Source organism: Centroberyx gerrardi, chromosome 15, assembly GCF_048128805.1.
Source record: "Centroberyx gerrardi isolate f3 chromosome 15, fCenGer3.hap1.cur.20231027, whole genome shotgun sequence".
Lineage (NCBI taxonomy): Eukaryota > Metazoa > Chordata > Actinopteri > Beryciformes > Berycidae > Centroberyx > Centroberyx gerrardi.
The window spans coordinates 4,163,408-4,179,933 of record NC_136011.1 but is presented as its reverse complement, the minus strand read 5'-3'; the positions used below and the strand labels follow the sequence as shown (position 1 = coordinate 4,179,933).

The 16,526-nt window shown below is 40.5% G+C and overlaps 2 protein-coding genes across 2 annotated transcripts in view; both read right to left on the bottom strand.

Moving 5' to 3' along the window:
- sertad2b (SERTA domain containing 2b) overlaps positions 1-6,173 on the bottom strand; it is a 33,371-nt gene extending 27,198 nt beyond the window's left edge. Inside the window, exon 1 of the mRNA XM_071912645.2 lies at positions 6,007-6,173. The gene's annotated coding sequence lies outside the window, so the exon portion shown is untranslated. The remainder of the gene's footprint in view (positions 1-6,006) is intronic.
- The window catches only part of sdhaf4 (succinate dehydrogenase complex assembly factor 4), a 369,114-nt gene that overhangs the window by 305,126 nt on the left and 47,462 nt on the right, over positions 1-16,526 (bottom strand). The gene's annotated exons all lie outside the window — the stretch shown is intronic.

Genomic DNA, 16,526 nt, shown 5'->3' with positions numbered 1-16,526 from the left:
ACACACACACACACACAGTTTCAGCGTTCAGAAAGGCTTTCATGTTTCATTAAATGACTTAAAGAGAAGCATCAAAGTAGTAGCCTATGCCCTACATGTGATCGCAATTAGTCTTGACTATTTATTTTTATTTACCTGTCAGGCATTTCCCAGTCTGAATGACTTTGCATGTAGGCTATTTGTATGTACCTAGAAGGGGTGTGCGTGCGTAAGGTAAATTGTATATAATTAATAGCTAACGGTAATGAAATTGGCCAGGAAAGTAGCCTCCTAGCAGTTAATCAGAAAATAAGTGGTTATTGTATTGGTTAGCCAACAGCAACAGTGTTTGCCTTCATTCCGTTTTCATTCAACTTCCAGTAATGTTATGTGAAACAGAGTGACACTAAACAAGTTAGCAGCATGTATTTTAACAAAAAAAAAAACGGATTGAGAGCCCCTTCTTGCTTGGAAGTTGGAGATTTTGACCTTCCAACATCATGAATGCCATGGCCATGAATGAATGAAAAAATAAGTTATTACCTTTTACGTTTTAATTTCTATTTTGACCAGAGTTCCTTCTTTGCTATTGAACTTTGCCAGTTAGCTAACTTGTGCCCTGAAAAACAGTAGTTCTTTGGCTCCGCCCACTGAGGTTTAACTCAACCAATCAGATTATTTCTGCCCTAAGAGCAGCTCTGCCTCTGAGAAACGTCTGTAGAACTAAAACTACAATCTGCAGTGTACTGACTCTGTATTGGAGCCAATGGTCTAGTGCTCAGTAGTGGTGTTAAGATACTAATCATACTACAGGTAAGGTTTAACCACCCACCCCCCACTCTATCTATCTATCTATCTATCTATCTATCTATTTATCTATCTATCTATCTATCTATCTATCTATCTATCTATCTATCTATCTATCTATCTATCTATTTATCTATCTCCTCTCTCTGAAGGTGGGCTTATTCATTATTAATACTTTGTTCTCTTGGCTCCTGTCAAGAGGCCTGCTCTGCAAACGCTGCTATTCTGACATCCGATCCCCCTGTTTGTGCGTGTGTGTGCGTGTGTGTGTGTGTGGGTGTGCGTGTGTATGTGTGTGTTTGTGTGTTATGCATGCATAACACTAGGAACTTGTTTAGTCTTGTCTCCTCAGGATCTATGAATCCAGCACAATGCTTCCACAGTCATTAGCCTGCAAGACTGTGAAATTGCACAACAGTTTGTGTTATATTTGGCTGCATTGAGAGGCACATTATAAACATATGTGCCCTATTCTTACATTATAACTACATCAGAGAATAGCATGCATTATGCTGCATTATGTCATGCATTATAATACATTATGAACCTGCTGTGACTGTGTTAGGAGTTAAACGGTTGCCCCAAGTAGTAAAAATAATAATAAACTTCTTTTATAAAGCACTTATCAAAATGAATTAATTAAAATTTATTTTAAAAATATTAAACTTTTGAGTTTTTAGTTTTATATTTATATGGAGCACTTACCAACACAGTGTTATAAAGAATAAAAATCAAATAAAAATAAATACAATGTATTATTACACTTTTTACACATCATGTGATATTACAGCATATCGTGTTCTCATTGTAATGCTTATAATGTGCTCAAAGTGTGCTTGTGATGTCTCATAATGCAGTAGGTCTGTGTGGAAAATATGGAGATATACTGTCCCTTCTGTTTTGATGCTGGATTCTATGACACTTCAGAGACAAGAGGTGACACACACACACACACACACACACACACACACACAGAGAGAGAGAGAGAGAGAGAGACAGACAGACAGAGAGAAGGAAAGAAGCGAGAAAAGGTGCTTCCTGTGTGAATAATAATGAAAAGGAGGTCAGTGCCTGAAGGGGTGGGGCTATGTTGGTGTACACTCCGCTCAGTGTAAAGGCGCTGAGACGAGCTGCAACGCACGCACGCACACACACACATACACACACTCACACACACACACGTGCACGTCTCATCTTTGCTCCCCCTATTCTCTGGAATGGCATTAGAGCAGTGATAAGGCGCTTAGATCTTCCAAAATATGAATGGCAATGAGTGTTATGCACTGCACACTTCAATATCATTACAAGCACTTCACGCGTCTAACGCTGACTTATGATTGAATGACTTAAAAATCCTACAAAAATCTATTGTATCTTCTATTAGCTGTAAGCAACTGTTGGAATATCGCTGTTGATACATGTGATGAAAGGCTTGCTGTTGGAGGTTTTTACTGCAGGAAAGCACCAGGACAATTGGACATGTATTTGATCAAGTTGTCTCTGATGTCCCTACTGATCAATTACCAGCTTCTGGCAAAAACAGCTTTGCTACACGCCACCTGCATGGCTGTGACTGGCTGCAGGCTCCTGGGTGAGAAATGAAGTATGCAACATGGACAACATGTATTTAAAAGCCCTAGCTGTTATAAGGCAACTCTATAATAACAGGCTCATTGATATATCCTATACAATAACATTTAAGAGATAGTGCAATTAGGTTTCAACCAATATGGGTTTTTGTATTGAAGCTGCTGTTAGTTGAAATTTTGTGCTGACATTCAATATATTTAAATTTGATCATATTCATGCCAAAAAACTGGAAAAGTCTCTCAAACAGCATAGACCATGGGACACTAAAACTCTCCACTGAAACCCAGAATAATGCTATAATAATACATATGCATACTTGTGTGGAATCTGATCAAAATGTGGCATTGGAATCAACTCAAGTTAACGTTTTCCCATAGACAACCAGTGTAGTAACGCTCAATTCTACATTAAATATGTAGTCAATTAAACTGCATCATATCCACCATATCAACGATGGACGAAAGATGGATTATTTTTATGCCATTTCTGCAGTGGAGAGCGATCGCAAAACGGGAGACGGAGAGAACTCAGTATGAAATTCGACAAAATGCTGAATGTCAAGTTCAAGCCCACAACACTGCCAGTGTATGATCTGCACCTCAGCCCACTGACTTGACCGACGAGCCCCTGCAAACTACAAACTTAAAAGGATTACTCTAAACTTAGACCGCACAGGCCACAGCGAAGCATCCCCCGCTCCCCCCAGAGGTCCCACATTAACAAGCTTAATGCAGCATTTACACACAGAGAAACCGAGTAGAAGGTCAGGGGTTCAAGTCCGCTGGATAACCCCGCTAAAAGGCTATTAGAGGGGGAGACCGCTTCCAAGCGAGGGCCGATGGTGTAGTCCGGTGGAGTTACGCCAGTCCTACTGAGGGATTATTCTGTGTTGATGCTATCATCGCAGCTACTCTCCCACTGCCTATTTATAGTACACAGAGCTCTCCCTCTCTTTCAGGCGCTCGCTCAGATTCTCCATAGCGAAGGCCAAACGCATAAAAGGAGAGAGACAGAAAAACACACAACCACTAAACCAGCAGACCGCACTACTGACCCAATCAAGATTCAGACAAAACAGAAATGGAGCAACTGACCCTGATCTTACACATAGTGTGATTATGAAGTTCAAGAATCAGTGAACAGGTCACGGTTTACCTGTCAGTTAGGGGCCGGTCTGTCTAAGCTGTAGGCCAAACCTCTGGAGCAGCCAGAGGGCCACTTTCTCGCTCAAGAACATTTTTAAAAAAGGACAGGCGCTTACTCTTTGTTGAGGATTTGGACCTGCAACTTTTCGCTCATTGGATGGGCTCGCTAACCACGGAGGGTGCGTTCGCACCAAGCATGTCTGGAGCGATCTATTCGAACTCCAAAGCGTTTTCTCCTTTAGCTCGGTTTGTTTTGGCCATTCGAACTCGGGTGGCACCAAATAACGGCACCGGGGCGCCTGAAAACGCAGATTTCAGCCCTCTTCCAAGAGAACTGCGGTGCAGTTCCTTTAGGAGTGAGAATGTAATCGTACCAACTAGAGGGAATAATCCCAGAATGCTGTTGACAGATGTTGACATCTGATAGCTGGCAGTTACTCATGCTTGGAAAGCCTAGCATAACAAAATGAAGTCTGGACTGATGCTCATATTCAGCTATTTCTTCACGTGTTCTTAACTGGTATGAAGACCAGAGAAGAAGAGCAGATTCATTTCTCCACTTTGTCCCCACAAATATAGTATTTTTATATAAGCAGGTTTGGACAGTTTGATGGCAGATGATTCCTAGCTACCTTGGTTGATATGGCAATAAGCTACTGAAGCTTGAACCTTGAATGCATCATCCCAGCGTGCAGACAGTGAATGCTGGATGGGTCCTGCCTGATGGGCCGCAGTGTCTGAGCTCCAGGCCGGGAACACAGAGGAGCACGGCACCTTAATCTGGATTAGCTGCTAAATTAGAAGCCTGCTTGCTTGTGTAATCCCTCATTGACAAACCTCCGGCAGCCACGGCCATTTGACGGCAGCCGATTCACTCAGGCCAGGCCAGGCCAAGCCAGGCCAAGGCGAGCCAGACAGAATGACTGACACTGACACTACCCATGCCTTCCCTTACAACTATAGTAATCCTATAATACATTTTAGAAGGGCACTATACAAATAACACAGGGAAAGCTTAAAATATCATGCAACTACTATGCGTAAAAAAATATACCACAGAAAATCATATAGTAATACCATAGAAGAAGAAAAGAACTAAGGTCACTATAAACTCACTATTGAGGACCACAGACACTCTGTAAATCCCTATATTAATATTACAACAATATAGTGATACCATAGGAAATAAAGAATACCATTAAATATGATCACTATAGGGTCACTATAAGGTCACTATAAAGTCCCTATAGGTTTTGTTAGGGTTGGCCAAGAGAGAGAGAAGGTTTTGAAATAATGTTGAACCTGGAGTGTGAGTGTGGGTGCATGTATGTTAGTGCGTGCGCGCACGTGCATGAGTGCATGTGGATCACGTGTGCATCACACACACACACACACGCGCGCGCGCGCATGCACCACCACCACCATCATATGTGTGTAATAGATCAGGTCGCAAGAAGCTAAAGCCATTCGTGTGCTGTAACGTTAGCGGAGCAGCACGGCAGCAGATCAGGATATGTCTGTCAGTCAGTGATGGTGTGTGCGAGCTCAAAGAGAACTTGGTTATATAATGCAGGCAGCAGCAGCAGTAATAGCGGCAAATGCGTCCTGCTTTCCCCGGGACGACAAGAGAGAGAGAGAGCACTGTGGCCAACCTACAGCTTATTTAAACCCGATACGTTCCGTTCTATCGAGTACGGAGACGTCCGTAAACCAAACTCTGTTCACAAATGCAGACAGTTTAATGTTGCATTGCTTATCGGCAAAGTTACATATTTCGCGGAATGTACGTGAAGATGTTTTACGAATCGAAAGAGTCTTCTAATATATTCGGCATACAGATACTTCCCCAAACAGCGCTTCTTTCAATAAAATTTCAACTTTTAGAATTGGTTCGCGCTGCTCGCTACGGCCGTTCCACTGTGAATTTTGGTGGAGGAACGCTATCAGAATAACAGGGGAACCATTACTTGAAGTTAAGATTTTATGGGACCAAGTGTTGCTTGGTGTATCAGATATATGCCGAATTGAGCAGTGGCTCCTAGTAATTCGTAAAAGGCCTTAAATCATGTTCTACAACGCATGTACCTTTACTTTAAGGAAGGGAACTTTAAACTAGCTGATTTTGTAACGGCAATTGGCGCCTCATTCTCTCGGCACGAGATTGAACGGCACGTATCGGGGCTAAACTCACGCTGTGCTCTTCCTATTGTAAAAGCTTGACTGAAGTAGGCAGGCAAGAATACTTCTCCATTCATTCCACAAAGCCAAACGTGTAGCTTAATGTTTAGCCTGGGCTACTTTCTTAAGATGTTTATATGTGTTCAAATAAGGAGGAACCCCGCAGACGTACATACACACACACATTCGCAGGCTACACACAGGTAGAGATATAGGGAGATAACCTAAAAAACACAAGGAAGAACACCAGCAACCAATAAAACCGTTACATAGGAGAAGAGTTGTAGATTCAGTTTAAGACACTCACCCTCGATGGCAGATCCGTCCAGCACGGTGTTAAAGTAACTAAAAAGAAAAAATATCTAGAAGAATTCGCCTTCGAGCTTTGGTTGCCGTAGAAAGCGTATCTCCGCTACAGTTGGGATGTCTAATTTCTAATTTACCTAAAATCAGCTGGCCCGCTGGCTCAGTCCAGTGTCTCCAATGTCACAGATCGGGGCCAATGCGAAGTCATGTAAGAGCAGCCAGTCTGGTGCGGCATTCACGTACCATGGGGAAGACGGAGCCACGAGCCACCACCGTTCACATCAGGCTCTCAGGTGGTCAATAGTAGGAAATACTAGCTGAGAATGGAGGGTTTGTTTGATGGACCGCCAATTTCTCTAACTTCCTGAGTTCTGACGTCACCAACAAGGGAATACCTGTACTCAAGTGTAGGGGGATGGCATATTCATTGTATTAATTTCAAACAAAACAAAATAAAATGAACACTTTCCATCACATAGGTCACTTGTCAAATGTTACGCCCATTTTCAGGCATGCCCTCTCTCCCTTCTAAAAATCCCTGCGGATTTTTACATGCTATCATCAGAAAAACTGTTATGTGACTTATTTCCCTACCCATTTACTTTCATTCTAAACTCCAAACAATATCAAAGCCAAATTTCTGAGATGGCAAACTACGTGTGGTAATGTAATCCATGGAGGACATGTTTGCGTCAACAACATTTTTGCAAGGCCTCACGTAATAAAGCATTAATAAACATTGAAAAGTAGTTCATATACAGCTACAAATTAATATGTACATTCAGAAAGCCCTTATTGGGCGAACAGGGCAAGTAGGCATGTCTATAACGTTAGATGAAAATGTAATCATTGGACAAGGAAGTAGGCAAAACAGAGGAATGTGTATTGGATGTGTATGTGTATACATGCCTGTCTGCATATAGAGTGAATGTTTGTCTGTGTTGTGTGCATATATCTGTGAGTGTGTATATGTGTTGTGTGTGTGTGTGTGTGTGTGTGTGTGTGTGTGTGTGTGTGTGTGTGTGTGTGTATGTGTGTGTGTGTGTGTGTGTGTGTGTGAGCGAGAGAGTGCCTCACAAGTAATTGTAATACAACTGAAAATCTAACTGAAAAGATGATGTCCTACTAGTAACTTGTGACTCAGGAGTATTATGTGTAATACATAGTGAAATATTGTATACTGGTTTTTTTCTCAAACCCCCTGAGGGTTTTTTGGCTTTCCCCTTTTCTTTTCTTTTAAATCTCAATATTGTTGAATGCTGTATTTTAATATATGCAAAATAAATAAATAAAAACATTGCAGTGTTTGGTTTGCTGTAAAACATTGATTCAGAGTTATCACTCACTAAATGCATGTGTGGTATGTGTGAAAAAATCTATAGAAAACTTCAATCATGGCGTTTTGACAGCTTCACAACAGTTCTCCCGCTTCTGCGGTTTTCCCCACAGTCCGTGAACGCAGCAAGACGTTCTGCTTGACAGACAGGTCGTGGGGTGACTCAGACGCTGAGTCAGAGCGTCGTGTCCCGCCCACACGGCGTTGGCGGCCAATGGGATGCGTGCGGAAGCGCGCACACTGGCGAACAGTCACGCAAGCCTCCACAGTCCTCGCCGCGTGCGGTTTAAAGGGACGCCAACGCCTCGTCGAGGTACGGAAACAGTTCCGATTGACCAATTATGGCGAAGGGGCGGGACCGGGCACGAATGTGACACTTTTTTTCGTAACATATGAACACTGTACAGGGGAATTTGGATATACAATACGTTTTTGCTTATTTACTGCTTTGACATTAGCTAATTTTAACAAGGATGCATGAAGACACTTTCATTTCAATTAAGAACATGTTATATTGGGACTGTACTTCAGTATTTTAGATTCATGTATGTGATATTTAGCCAAAAGACACAATACGTTTCACAGTATCAGCAACACTTATAGTAGGTATTAACAGAAAAAGAAAACCTTTTACTGCTAACTATGAAATAGTTTGTTGAGACAAAGAAATTCTCCAATTCTTTCCAGAAAAAATTGGAGAAACAACATGTAACAATGTAACACATGTAACAATGACTCTGCTGCATTTGCACAGAAGGGGCATTGAAAGAAGATTTCCTTAAACTTATTATAGAAATTTATTAGAAACAGTGGAACATTTTCAGGTGAATTTCTTCCACTTTGTTAAGAATTTTTTACTTTCGTCAACAACATACCTTAGTAATTTCCTTTTCAATATGAAGAGGTTCATTCTAAAAAAAATCCATATATTCGAATACAAAGTAAAAATTAAACAGCAAAAAATCACTATAATGTTTCAATAATATTCCTATAGGGACTTATAGTGTGTCTGTGGTCCTCAGTAGTGAGATTAAAAAAAATACAATAATGTAGGCTACTACAAGCTCACTATTGAGCAACACAGACACACTACAAATCCCTATAGGAATATTACAGGAACATTATAGTGACTTTTCCTTTCTTTGCATCATTAGTCGTCTCTATTTAACTTGATCTATACTCTTCTTCTTCTCCTTCTCCCTTGCTGCCTCCCAGTCAGCTCAGGTTTGTTGATAAATCTGAATAAACTGCAGGCCAAACAAATACAAGCCCCACACATACATCCATCCATACATGCAGATGTGCTTATGTAAGAACCTTACTGAAGGTCTGCTGCCCTCTGCCTTCTTAAATCTGAATGAGCCAGAGAAGGAAGCAGGACCAGACGTCACTGGATGTTGCCTTTGATTGTTATATATGATGTGTGTTTCCACGGCATAGTGTGTTGATTTTGTGAATGAAAAATGCATTGAAAGTGAGTTTTGAAAGCCAGAAATCAACAATCCTATCAACCCCCTGCAGAAGTTGAGGAAAACACAAAGAAACAAAACCCCAAAACAAATTCTATCCCTGAAATGTCATGCCATCATAAACATTAATTATCCATTAAAAATAACATAGCTTTAATAAAGTAAGGTTAGTATCATGGGTTTATAAGGGATTTATTCGTGGGTTGGTTCGGTTGATTCACAGAGACTCTTTTTCATGCCTTTTGTGCAGGTTTATAGGTTATTAAGAGGAAATTAATGGAAAAGTTCCTGTCTCCCTGAATTTTACATTATATTAGAAAGTAAGGAGTCAAGATTAAGGGGGTGTTTAAGGAGGTTTCGATGGGATCTCCTCCATTAATAACTCCTTTCATTAATTTTAAGGGGATTTTGCATGAATTACGGGGTGAATTCATGTGAATTCATGAATGTAAGGTTATTTTAAGGGAGTACTGGTTCGTATAGAGACAGGAAACAATGTTGCATGAATTCTTAAAGGTTCTTTGCTGTACGCATATCAAAAATACCCCATTGAACTGGTGTATGTATTGGTTGATTCATTCACATAAACTGGATTTCTTTATAGCAGAGTCAACATGCAGCAAACATGAAAATAAATTTTAGTCCAGCTAAATCAGTGCGATAACAGCACCATCTAGTGGACAGATCACCAGCATTATTGAACTTCAATTACCATTAGTTACAACTGTTAGTCTGTACAAGCTTTTTTTTTATTTTTCAAAATAATATTGTAAACAATCTTGCATCACCTTTCCTGTGGTATTCTTTATAAAATCCTATTAAGGAGGAGGTGATGTTTTATGGGGATAAAAGTTCTTAGAAAGTTGCCTCAATTTGGTCTCAAACAAAGACTTAAAAGTAAAAAGAAAATCTCACCAAAGGTAGATCAACTTTTTTAATATTATATTTTGGGAATTTTTCCTTTATTAGACTGTTTATATGATGCTTTATTGTATCAAAATAACAATTATACAGGGCTTTTTATTTGACTTATCGCCCTGATAATTGAATACTGTTGCTGAAGAATATATTATAGGATTACTAAAGTTGCATTTTAACAATTATATACATGCTGTATGCCTATACCAAATGAAAAAGCAGATTCTGAGTTTTCGGAATACAAGAAGAAAGCAAAGAAATATCAGGATTTTGGCAACTTTGGGCATCTGGTGAAAAATATTAGGCCTACCTTATATCAGAGGTAAAAGAAAATTCACATTAGAGGCCATGGAATTGTAAATAAGAGGTCACAAAAGAAGTTTGGTCTCCATTTTGGTGCTGAGGAAAATAAAAATTTGAGTCATAATTCCAGGTGAAAAGCCCAACTCAGATCAATACGAATCTGATAAAAAAAAAAAGCCATTGTCATAGGTTTACACTTTCTCCATCAAAAGAACTGTTTCCTCAATTTACCTACTGTTTTCTAATAATTTTGAGTTAAGTTTTTTTTTTGGAGTCTCATCCAATGTAATCTAATGTAATCACATATTCATTGTTTGACTTTCAGAACTGAGCTGATTTTCTTCAGCAGTACAGCAGTCACTAATTTGTTTATCATTACATAATAATGACTATGATTCAGCTGCTTGTGTTTCAAAATGTATTTTCTTCACAAATAACATAGAAATCCTTTTTCTGAGCGGATTCATTTGAAAGTAAAGGAACTTCCGCTCTGGCCTTCTTGTCCTGCAACTGATCTCCACTGGTCCTCATTAAAACCCTTCAGTTTCGCACTTGGCCCTGTGACGGCCATACAGGCTGCTGGTGCCGGTTCGGCTACCCGGGGTAAGAGGACAGGGTCTGATACTGTCCAAGGTGAGTGACCGCACAGCCAGCGATGCTCCGTCCTCCACAGACTCAAACCCGAGTGACGCCTAAGGCCGCAAGGACGACGTGCCACACCTGCTGCAATCTGCATGCAGTAAAGGACCACTTCTCTGAGGGAGACAAGCTGCTCCAAGTCAGTAAGCCTGTTCTCCCCCTCCAGTAGACGTTGTCGGTGTTCTCGGACAAGTAACCCTAACCCTATCCCAGTCCACATGACCATCAATTCATTGTCTATTTTGTATATTATGTTCTTGCAGCTGGATCTATGGCCATTTAGGGGAATAAAAAGAATCAATCTTTGGTTCATTGCTGGTGAGATGTCAGTGACAGCTTACAGGATCATTGCTTAACCCAAGTCGCAAAGAAAGTATCTAGTTCAACAATTACGCACAGACACACGTCAGCTGAAGAAATTTCTTTTAGGTGTTCTGCCTCCATGAGGAAGACGAGGCTCATTAGGGGCGGGACAGAGATTAATTGCACATTAATCTGAACTTCGTGAAATGTTTCGAGGAGCCTCAAACGCCACACTTCAAACGTCACTTCAATGTGGCGCGTGCGAGAATGTTCCAATTGACAGGACACGGTTCACTCGCTTCCTCTCCTCCTCCCATCTTCTCCTCGTTTCCTCCTTGACCTTTCACCGAGGAGTCGAGGAAGAGATGCAAGGTGATGAAATCGTTACCAAATGGAACGCATCCCAAGACTGGCCAGGCCTATATGCAAGAGGTGAAAAGAAGGGTTGCATCACATACACTGGACAGTTGGTTTATGGACATACAAGATTAAAAAACAAGAACAACAACATTTCAATCAGGAGAGACTAGGTTGAATGCTCAAATGAAAAACTTTATTCTGGAGCGAAACATGATGGAAACTTTGGCATAAGCTCCATGGAGGAACTCCTCCCATTCATGAAGTTAGGAGTACATCCGTGGATGGACATAGGAATTAGGATGTCCCCCTGGGGAGTTCCTCTGGAGCCTGGCCATTGGTGGTGATGGGGTGGAGGAGGGATGAAAGAAAGCACAGCGACTGGAATAACAGCAGCATACAGCATAGATCTGTGAGTAGCACAATAGCATTGTAGGTGACGTATATACTGTATACTCCCGTCACTTAAAGGAATAGTTCACCCAAAAATGAAATTTCTGTCATCATCTACTCACCCTCATGCCAGTTGAAGCACAGGTGAAGTTTGTCCATATAACACACAGGGAGGTTGCCAGCACAACTTCATAGCAGCCTTCTCCAAAACAACTGAAGTCAGTGGGGAACAGTTCTTCAGAGTTCCAAAAAGACCTACAGTATATTTACACCATAATTTAGTGCAAATCTTAACTACAGCTGATTGATTTGCAACAAATAATGGTGTATAGGTATTTTTATTCACAGTGTGATTTGGCAGTTTTTGTTTTGGAACTCTAAAGAACAGGTCCCCATTGACTTCAGTTGTTTTGGAGAAGGCTGCTACGAAGTTGTGCTGGCATGTTATATGGACTAACAAATTTCACCTGTGTTTCATTTGGCATGAGGGTGAGTAGATGATGACAGAATTTTCATTTTTGGGTGAACTATTCCTTTAAGACAATTGGCTCTCTGAAAAAGAGAGGGAAGTGATGGCTAACTCTGATTGGTTCTCTGGAAAAAGAGGGAAAGTGTTTGCCAACTCTGATTGGGTAAAGACAAAGCATGAATGAATGAATGATTTAGGTAGTCTTCCTGATTGAAATTGCGTAATACTTCACGCAATGAACAATAAGAATTCCCCACTCTGTACAAACACTTGGAAGTAGGGGTGTCACGATTTCGACTCTAAATCGAAAATCGATCGAAATGAGCGTTCGATTTCGACCTTTGAAATCACAAGCAGGTTCGCGATTCTCCCAGTATTTTTTTTCTCTCCACCCCTGCCTACTTGCACATGTCTGAAGAAAAAAAAACATTTCAATGACGACACAGCGTAGCTGCTAGAGAGCGCCCGTTCTATATTTCACTATAGCGCCCAAGAGCGCCCGTCATTTTTAAATCGTTTAAAATGTACCAAAAACTGAAAAAGTTATCAGCTTTGTTTATATATACTTCAAGTTGTCATCGATGAACCGGAACCGGAAAATACTGTATATCTGGTGACACTGAGACGTTTGATTTTTCCCGGGTTTAGTTGTCCTCCACCGGTAAAAATGGCTTCGCCGGCTAAGCGTCACACTTTAAAAACCTTCTGGAAGCTGTCAGATTGTGCTGTGAGACAGAACCTGACCCGCCGTATGTAGTGGAAAGTTACGAAGACATTGTGAGTTGAAGTCTTTTGATGGAAATCGCTTGTTCTTGCTCGATAAAACAAGACACAAGATCACCTTCACTAAACAGCGGGACCTACCTGCTCTCACTGCCGGAGACGGATGCTGTTTTCCGGGAGGCAGTGCGTCGAAGAGTCGGTAGGAGGACTGGCCGGGTTGCGGCGACTTTTATCCATATAAGTTTGGCGACTTTTTCCATATTTGTTTGGCGACTATTATTGTCTGACCTTATTACTGTGTGGGCTGAAGCGCTGGAGGTTCTGTATGTATTTTGAAAGCTTATCGTTAGCCAAGATAGGAAGGATCTGTTTTGTTGTCATACTGTGAATGACACTTAAGTAAGGAGACGCCCTGCATCGCCTTGCCATATATTTGGTACCAAATTAAAGGGAAAGTTGTGTTTTTTTAAATGGAAAAACTTTGAAAAAATTTGACCATATGGCCTTAGTGTGGTACATTCCAAAAAAAAAAATATGGCAGTTATATCACACTTGATACCATCTTTTTAAAGAAGAATTTAAAAATGTAAATGACGGTTGTCAGGGCATAAAACCAATGATCTGTTGATCTTTACAAATCAAGACTCGATAGTCTAACAATGGCATAGCCGTCAGTGCTGAAAAAAAAAATGTTTAAATCGAAAATCGAATCGAATCGTGAGCTTAAAATCGAAAGTCAAATCGAATCGTGGATTTGGAGAATTGTGACACCCTTACTTGGAAGACAGTCCTACATTTCCCCCAAAAAGACAAAAATAGGGGGATTTGTCTCAACCTTACACACTTTTCTAAACGAATCATCATACAGACCAAAAGCTTGTTGATATCAAGACCTATCATTAAATGAATCATTATTTAATTATAGCTGAATACCATATGAAACCATATGTGTGTGTATTTGACCCTAATTGATATTGCCTATTGAACACTGCAGCCTAGACTAGAATGTGTATGGTCTGCATGTGGAAGTGAATGTCATCATCAAGTTCCAATCAAAAGCCCAACAACAGCATTGCTGCTGTGCACCTGCTAGTGTGAGTTCTGCAATGACAAATACCGTACCTGCTGTTTTTCATTACTTTTTCTACATCATCTTACATACAATATGAACAGGAACGCCCCTGGAACACATATTGCCAACGGTGAAGCCTTGGCTCGTAAAAAACAGGCGGAAGGGCTTGGGGAATGTGAGTTTCCCAAGAGTATTTGCTTGGAGAGTTGGCTAGGGAAAGACTTTACGAAGAATGGGACCAACGTAGAGGTAGGGATGGACAAATCTAATTGTTGTACCATGATTTATCTACACAGCATTCACCACTTTAAGATGTCAGATCAATTTTGACGAAAACCTTCTCCCTGCCAGAGTATCAAACTCATTGTGACCCAGCTGGAAGACGGATTTACTAGCGAGCGTCTGGTAGACGTCTTCTCCCTTTTCGGAGAAATCACTAGAGTTGAGGTAATGTGAAATGTCAACTTGATCAAGTCAGCGTTGTCATATTCAACACATTCACGGTCCAATTACAACACATCTCATGCTGTTCTTCATCATGTGTCAATAACAATTTATGTTGCTGTTTGACTGTACATGAAAGCAAAACAGAACACAAAAAATAACACTGTGTTGTCATGGAATGTTAGAAGGGTGGTTACCAATGGTTATGAGTGAGGCATCACTGCAGGAAGAGTGACAAAACAATTATGTTTATGATCATACTACTACTAGTACTACTATTACTGATAATGATAATAATAATAATCTCCTGGGTTTCAATGGAGAATCTCAGTGTTCTAAATCAGTGATTCTCAACCTTTTTCATATCAAGGACCCCTAATTTAGTCCACATTAGGGCCACGGACCGCCATTTTATGAGATTGTGTCTCTCTGACCCAAATCTGATTTTTATTGTTAGATATGATGATTATCTGCAGAGTAGGTTGAGAGATAACAGTGAAACTATGATCAAAATAGTAATTCTTCTACATTCTCTAATTGTGTTAACTTCTTGTAAATGAAATAATGGTGATTTTAACAATTCATCAATTTGCTGGGGACCCCCTGGAACGACTTCAGGACCCCTGGTGGTCCCCGGACCCCATGTTGAGAACCACTGTTCTAAATGACGTTTCAGAGGCTTTTCCATCCTGATAGGAATAAGATTCTGGGGGAAAACACTGAATATGTGGAATTATTTGGTGTATCAGTCGAAACCTAGTTTGATTTTGCTGTAAAAGGGGGGAAAGGATCATTTTATAGAATACCAAGCATAGCGAATCAGTTTTTGTCCAGGAGGAAGAGGAATTGCCAAGATGGAATATAGACATAGAACTGAAGAATAGAATTTATATATTGTCTGCAGCAGAATGATAGTTCTCTTGGAATAATAGTAGGTTAGTACATACATTTTTCCCCTCATGTTTTAGATCACAGTGAAAAACGGACACAGATGTGGCCTGGTGACGTTCTCTAATGTCCCTGCTGCTAACTTGGCCCTGATCACGCTGAATAGCACCAAAGGTTTTCACGTGGCTCCTTTCCAAACCAAGGACACGAGATGGGCCTACATGAAGAATGTCAGAGATGAGCCCAAGATGGACACGATTAAGACCAACAAGTCTGCCGTGTGTACTGGAAACACGGTTGAGAGCCAGGTAATGTCGCCTTTGAACGTTCACAAAAGTCTGTTGTTTCGCTCTGTGGTGGATTTTACGTGCAAAGACTAATTGAAGTAAACTTCTTGGTTTCCGCCTGCCAGGGCGTCAGTCTTCTGATTGATAATATGGATCAATACTTCAATGAAAAGGACCTGGAGGATTTGTTATCTCTTTTTGGCAACGTCATCAGTGTCAAGGTAGCCTACCAATTCTGCATTCATTTCAAAGTCGGAAGTGGGAAATTCCCAGTTGGTAGGTCGTAATTCCAACCTCTGTGTGTTCCAGTGGTCCAGCTCAGACAAAAAAATACATGGACACTTACAAGGTTTAATTTGCCCAATGTAACATCCTGTTCCCAGTGTAGCAGCTGATGTTATGTTAATATTTGCCGATGTTAGTTAGCTAGTTAGCATAGAACATGAGCAACTGTATGTAGCCTACAACTTCACATATCAAATGTCAATGTTTAACCATTTCCAAACTCTGCCAAATGCGAGCACAACTCGGTCAAGAAAATCCTCCTTAGGTGCATGGCCAAAGATTAATACATGAAGAAAGAAAAGCCAGCACTCTTAATGTCCTTATATCATATATTTGAATGGGCAGCTATAGAGCACAAACGACGGACGCGTTTCAGCAATAAGCCATCATCAGCGTTGTGTTGCTCCAAGCGGAAGTGACACTTAAATACATACATGCATACAGTTCAATTAATTATACAATAAATATGAAAAATACCTGATCAAAAAGTCACTATCAAAGATAAATCAACGTACCAGTTTCCCCCACTCAGTACGGATAACTACCAGGAATACACAATCCACAGCATAGACATAACACTTAGGAAAAAATAAATATCAAGAAAAATACAATATAAGAATAGAAGAATAAAATAT